Below are 7801 nucleotides of genomic sequence, written 5' to 3'. Positions count from 1 at the left end.
CTTTAGTAGGATGCTATTTAGCGTCCATGTATTTGAAGTCTTTCAGACTTTCCTCTTCTGATCGAGTTCTAGTTTCAAAGCATTGTGGTCCAAAAATATGCAGGGAATGATTCCAAACTTTTGATATTGGTTGAGACCTGATTTGTGACCTAGATGTGATCTATTGTGAAGAATGTTCCATAGGCACTAGAGAAGAATGTGTATTCTGTTGCTTGGGGGTGGAATGTTCTGAATATATCTGTGAAGTCCATCTGGTCCAGTGTGTCATTTAAAACCTATATTTCCTTGTTGAGCTTTTGCTTAGATGATCTGTCCGTTTCAGTGAGGGGAGTGTTAAAATCCCCTACTATTATTGTATTTTTGTCGATGTGTTTTTTGCTTTTGTTATTCATTGGCTTATATAACTGGCTGTTTCCATGTTAGGGGCATAGATATTTACAATTGTTAGAACTTCTTGTTGGATAGACACTTTCAGTAAGATATAGTGTCCTTCCTCATCTCTTATTAAACTTGTTGGTTTAAAATCTAATTTGTGTGATATAAGAATTGCCACCCCAGCTTTCTTTTGATTTCCATTAGCATGGTAAATTGTTTTCCACCTCCTCATGTTCAATCTGGATTTGTCTTTGGATCTAAAATGAGTCTCTTGCAAAGAACGTATCAATGGATCTTGTTTTTTTATCGAATCTGATACCGTGTGTCTTTTGATTGGGGCATTTGGCCCATTTACATTCAGGGTAACTATTGAAAGATATGATTTTAGTGCCTTTGTATTGCCTGTAAGGTGACAGTTACTGTATATTGTCTCTATTCCTTACTGATCTATGTTATTTTTAGGCTCTCTCTTTGCTTAGAGGATCCCTTTCAATATTTCTTGTAGGGCTGGTTTTGTGTTTGCAAATTCTTTAAATTTTTGTTTGTCCTGGAAGCTTTTTAACTCTCCTTCTATTTTCAATGACAGCCTAGCTGGTTACAGTATTCTTGGCTGCATATTTTTCTCGTTTAATGCTCTGAATATATCATGCCAGTCGTTTCTGGCATGCCAGGTCTCTGTGGATACATCTGCTGCCAATCTAATGTTTCTAACATTGTAGCTTAAAGACTTCTTGTCCCGAACTGCTTTCAGGATTTTCTCTTTGTCTCTGAGACGTAATTTTTACTGTTAGATGTTGGGGTGCTGACCTATTTTTATTGATTTTGAAGGGGGTTCTTTATGCCTGGATTTTGATGCCTGTTTCCTTCCCCACATTAGGGAAGTTCTCTGCTATAACTTGCTCCAATATACCTTCTGCCCCTCTCTCTCTTTCTACTTCTTCTGGGATCCCAATTATTCTAATATTGTTTTGTCTTATGGTATCACTTATCTCTCGAATTCTACCCTTGTGAACCAGTAGTTGTTTATCTCTCTTTTTCTCAGCTTCTTTATTCTCCATCATTTGGTTTTCTATAACACTAATTCTCTCTCCTGCCTCATTTATCCTAGCAGTTAGAGCCTCCATTTTTGAATGCACCTCATTAATAGCCTTTTTTAACTTTACTTGGTTAGATTTTAATTCTTTTATTTCTCCAAAAAGGGTTTCTCTAGTATCCTCCATGCTTTTTTTAAGACCAGCTAGTATCTTTATAATCACCATTCTGAACTCTAGTTCTGACATCTTACTAATATGTGTATTGATTAGGTCCCTGGTACTCAGTACTGCCTTTTGTTCTTTTTTCTTTTGAGGTGATTTTTTCCATCTTATCATTTTTCCAGAGGAGAATAGATGAATGAGAAAACAAAATGCTAACAGGGTAACAATGACCCCAGAAAAATATACACTAAACAAATCAGAAGAGACCTGAAACCAGGGGGAAAAGAAAGGGAAAGAATGAAAAAAGAAAAAGTAAAAGAAAAAAAGAATATGATCAGGCTGGTGAATAAATCAGTGCCACACACTAGATTTTGGGCATATTTTGGTCTGAAAGAAGAAAGTGCCTCCCAAAATTTTAAAGAAAGAAAAACTTATATATGTACAAAAATTACAGTAAATATGGTGATGGGATTGAATATGACTGTAAAGATGAAAATTATAAGAGATTTTATAAAAAAATTGGTAAGAAGTTGGTTGAAAAAAGACAGAAGAGAAATTTTAAAAAAAGGGAGAGAATGTGATCAGGCAGGGGACTAGAACAAAGCCATATACTAGAGATTTAGGATATATTTTGGTCTGTTAGAAGAAACTGTATCCCAAAATTTTAAAGAGAGAACAACTTATTCATATATACCAAAAATAAGGTTAATTATAATGAAGGGATGGAATATGACTCTAAATATGAAAAATAAAAAGATTTTTAAAAAGGGATTGATAAGATGTTGGTTGAAAAAGGGAAAAAGAAAAATTCCAAAAAAAAAGAAAAACAAGAAAAAGAGAATTAAAAAAATTAACTTTGAAAGACTAAAGAATCATGCAGAAAAAATACCATGAATTCTATGTGCTGTATTCTCCTAGTGCTGGCATTCTGCCTTTCTCATTGATTGGTAAACTTGGTCTTGGCTGGCTGTTCTTGTTGATCTTCTGGGGGAGGGGCCTGTTGCAGTGATTCTCAAATGTCTTTGCCTGAGGTGGAATTGCACCACCCTTACCAGGGGCTGGACTAAGTAATCAGCTTGGGTCTGCTCTCGGTAGCTTTTGTTCCCTGAAAACTTTCCATACAGCTTTGGAGGATGAGAAAGAAAATAGCAACCTCCCAATCTCCAGCCCGGAGGAGCCTAGAACTCGGGGTCCCACTCTTCAGTGAGCCCCCAGGAAAAGCAGTCAATCACTCCTGACTCCCTGGTCTCCAGCTGCACTCTGGGCTCACCCGTCCTGTGACTGAGCTTTGTATCTCTTGCACATGACCCCATTTGGAGTCTCCAAACCCAGCAGATTCCTGCAGTGTGCTCTCGTGCCACTTCTCCTGGGAGAGGAAGGGGAATCTCCCCTGATCTGTCGCTTGTTGGGTCCCTGCTGGAGGAGTAGTTGCCTGGCTGTGCCGCAAATCATGGTTCATGGCAACCCTGAGCTAAAAGCCCACTCCTCGGCTCCGTCTCTGTAGCTGGTTTCCCTGCTCCAATACCTGGGAGCTCTGCCTCACTCACGCACCCAGTCTTTCTGTGACCCTGAGGGTCCTGAGACCGCACTGTCCCAGTGAGGGTTCCCCCCACCACCCCACCCCCCGCTTAGCCACTGGAGCAATGTCCCTCAGTGGAGCAGACTTCTAAAAGTCTGTTTTTGTGTCTCGCTGCTCTATCACTTGCTGGTAGCTGGGCTGTCTATCTTCCCGAATATCACCTCGTATTCACTTCTCCACACGTCCTACCTTCCAGAAAGTGGTCTCTTCTGTTCAGAGAGTTGTTGATATTCTTTTCTTCAATCTCCTTTTGAGTTTGTAGGTGTTCAGAATGGTCTGACACCTAATCTAGCTGAATTCTTGGGACCAGACGAAATTTAGGTCTCCTACTCCTCTGCCATCTCTCTCCACCTCTCCCCATCATCTGTTAAACCCATCCCCCATCCCCTTCTCCACTGGTACCCATCAACTGGTTCTCCATAATTAAGAGTCTGTTTATTGGTTTGTTTCTCTTTCTTTTTGTCCCTTAGTTCATTTGTTTTGTTTCTTAAATTCCACATATGAGGGAAATCATGTATTTGTCTTTCTCTGACTAAAACATTATGCTTAACATTATTCTGTCTAGCTCTATCAAAATGATTGCAAATAGCAAGATTTCATTGTTTTTATGGCAGAATGATAAATCATTGTATATATACACACATATTTACTATATCCTCTTTATCTATTCATCAATTGGTGGACACTTGAGCTTCCTCCCTATCTTGCTATTATAAAATATGCTGCTATAAATATAGAGGTGCGTGCATCTCTTTGAACGAGTGTTTTTGTATTCTTTAGATAAATATCCAGTAGTATGATTGCTGGATTGTAGGCTAGTTCTATTTTTAACTCGTTGAGGAAACCCCAAACTGTTTTCCACAGTGACTGTACCATTGTGCATTCCCACCAACACTGCAGGAGTGTTCCTTTTTCTCCACATCCTTTCCAAAACCTGTTGTTTCTTGTGTTGTTATTAGCTATTCTCACAGGTATGATGTGAGAGCTCACTGTAGTTTTGATTTTCATATCCCTGATACTGAGTGATGATGAACAACTTCTCAAGGGTCTGTCAGTCATCTGGATGTCTTCTTTGGAGAAATATCTGTTCATTTCTTCTGCCCATTTTTAATTGGATTGTTTTTTTTTTGGGTGTTGAGTTTTATAAATTCTTCATATATTTTGGATACTAACCCTTTATCAAATATATCCTTTGTAAGTATCTCCTCCCATTTTGTAGGTGGATTTTAGTTTTGTTGATTTTGTCATTCATTGTGCAGAGCTCTTTATTTTGATGTAGTTCCAACAGTTTATTTTTGCTTTGCTTTCCCTTGCCTTAGGAGACATATCTAGAAAACAGTTGTTATGGCCCATGTCAAAGAACTTACTTCCTATGTTCTCTTCTACGATTTTTAAGGTTTCCAATCTCACATTTAGGTCTTTAACCATTTTTAATTTATGTTTGTGTGTGGTGTAAGAAAGTGGTCCAGTTTCATTCTTTTCCATCTAGCTGTCCAGTATTCCCAACACTATTTGTTGGAGATACTGTCCTTTCCCATTGGGATTCTTTCCTGCTTTGTCAAAGATTAGTAGGCCATATAGTTGTGGGCTCATTTTGGGTCTCTGTTCTATTCTATTGAGCTATATATCTGCTTTAGTGCCAGTACCATATTGTTTTGATCACTATAGGTTTGTAGTGTAGTTTGAAGTCCAGAATGGTGATGCTTCCATCATTGCTTTTCCTTTTCAAGATTGCTTTGGCTGAGGGAAGGAAAACATGGCGGAGGAGAAGGGGATCTTATTCTAACCCATCCCCAGGATTGAACTGGATATCTATCAGACCACACTGAACACCCACGAAATCAACCTGAGATGTAAGAAGATACTTCCAGGTTTCTACAAACAAAATATAACAGGCGGTTGGTTTTGAGGTACAAAGTGGGGAGACGTGATTCCCCAGGCAGATATCAGAGGATAAAGGGCAGGTGGACAGAGTTGAGCCATCAGGATCCTACACAACCCGTGATCAATAGCTTCCCATGCTGGGAACCAGGCACAAACTCGCATGACCAGTAGTGGGGGGAAAAGGACTTTAGGGCAGCCCACCAGGAGGAAATAGGAGCAGCACGGCTGTGCATGCAAACTTGGGGCTGCTGGCATTTTTAGAAGCACAAATGGCAGAGAAGTGCCCCAACTGGGGAGCGAGGACTGGGAGCACTGTTGAGGGGTGCGCAACCCAGGATGTTGCAGTTTTTAGCTGCATAGACAGAAACAAGGATAGTGTGGCTTGGAGGGCTCACTGAAAAAGAGACTGCCATCTCTCTGCTCTGAGGCAGAGGGTTGAAAATTATCTCTTCTGCTCTGACTCTTGGAAGAGACATGGAAAGCCACAAGGGAAAGCCGCCAGGAAACAAAAGCCCCCCAAAAACGGTTATCCCTGAGCCCATTCCCCCACCACAGGGGGCAGGGCTACTCTGCCCAAACAGGGTTGTCTGAGTAACAGTGTGGCATGCCCCTCCCCCAGAAGACAGGCTGGGAAAACAAGAGGCCAGCAACCTTAAGGATCCTATAAAATAGGTCCATCTTGTTTGGGTTGTGGTCAATAATTTGGACTCTGTACATTCCCTCAACCACCCCTCAACAGAATGACTAAGAGGAGGAACCCCTAAAATAGGAAAGACTCAGAGACTGTGACCATGATGTCAGAGATGGAATTCAGGCTAGCAATTGTGAGGATGATAGCTAGAATGGAGAAATCAATTAACAGTAACATAGAGTCTCTAAGGGCAGAAATGAAACCTGAATTGGCAGAACTTAAAAATGCTATCAATGAGATTCAATCTAATCTAGATAATCTAACAGCTAGGGTAAGCGAGGTAGAAGAAGCAATTAGTGATTTACAAGACCAACTAATAGACATGAAAGGAAAAGAGGAGGCTAGGAAAAAACAACTCAGAATCCATGAAAAGACAATCAGAGAAATAAGTGACATCATGAAATGTTCCAATGTCAGAATTATTGGGATCCCTGAGGGGATGGAGAGAGAGAGAACTAGAGGATATATTTGAGTAAATCGTAGCTGAGAACTTCCATAATCTGGGGAATGAAACAAATATTCATGTCCTAGAGGAAGAGAGGACCCCTCCCAAAATTAAGGAAAACAGGCCAATACCCTGGAATGTAATAGTAAAACTCGCAAATCTTGGAACCAAAGAAACCATCTTAAGGAGAGCTGGGGGAAGAGATTCCTTACGTACAAAGGGAGGAACATCAGAATAATGTCACACCTATCCACAGAGACCTGGCAAGCTTGAAAGCACTGGCAAGACATGTTCAGGGTATTAAACAAGAAGAACATGAAGCCAAGAATAATTTATCCAGCAAGGCTGCATTTAGAATGGATGGGGAGATACAGAGCTTCCACAACGGGCAGAAACTGAAAGAATATGTGACCACTAAGCTGGCCCTGCATGAAATATTAAGCGTAGTTCTATAAAAGGAGAAAAATCCCAAGAGTGATATAGAACAGAAATGTACAGGGACAATCTATAAAAACAAGGTTTCAAAGGCAACATAATGACAATAAATTCATATCTTTCAATAATCACTCTAAACCTGAAAGGCCTAAATGCTCCCATAAAATGGCACAGGGTTGCAATTTGGATAAAAAAACAGGACCCATCCATATGTTGTTTACAAGAGAATCATTTTGGACCTAAAGGTACATCCAGACTGAAAGTGAAGGGATGGAGATCTATCTTCCATGCCAACAGACCTCAAAAGAAAGCTGGGGTAACAATTCTTATATTAGACAAATTAGGTTTTAAACTAAAGATTGTAATTAGAGAAACAGAAGAACCCTATATCATTCTTAAAGAGTCTGTCCAACAAGGAGATCTATCAATTGTAAATATCTATGCCCCCAACATGGGAGCAACCATCTACATAAGCCAACTGTTCACTAAAATAGAGTCATATTGATAACAATATGTTAATTGTACGAGGCCTCAATATTTCACCTTTAGCAATAGACAGATCACCTAAGCAGAAAATCAACAAAGAAACAAGAGCTTTGAATGACACACTGGACCAGATAGTCCTCATAGATATATATAGAACATTCCATGCTAAAAAAAGAATACTCATTCTTGAGTGCACATGGAACTTTCTCCAGAATAGACCACATACTGGGTCAAAAATCAGGGCTCAACTGATACCAAAAGACTGAGATTATTCCCTGCATATTCTCAGACCATAATGCTTTAAAACTGGAACTCAATCACAAAAAAAAATTTAGAAGACATTCAAACATGTGGAAGCTAAAGACTGCTCCACTCAACAATGTTTGGGTCAACCAGGAAATCAAAGAACTTAAACAATTCATGGAAACCAATGAGAATGAAAACACATCGGTCCAAAACCTATGGGATACTGCAAAGGTGGTCCTAAGGGGGAAATACATAGCCATTCAAGCCTCACTCAAAAAAATAGAAAATTCCCAAATTCACTAACTAACTTTACACCTTAAAGAACTAGAGGAAAAGCAACAAATGATGCCTAAGCCACGCATTAGAAGAGAAATAATTAAGATTAGAACAGAGATCAATGAATTAGAAACCAGAAACACAGTAGATCAGATCAATGAAACTAGAAGCTCGTTCTTTGAAAGAAT

The sequence above is a fragment of the Callorhinus ursinus genome, unplaced genomic scaffold (genome assembly GCF_003265705.2).
Source record: "Callorhinus ursinus isolate GAN/ISIS: 27379988/994484 unplaced genomic scaffold, GSC_fseal_2.0 scaffold130, whole genome shotgun sequence".
NCBI classification, from domain to species: domain Eukaryota; kingdom Metazoa; phylum Chordata; class Mammalia; order Carnivora; family Otariidae; genus Callorhinus; species Callorhinus ursinus.
This window is presented reverse-complemented; position numbering follows the sequence as displayed.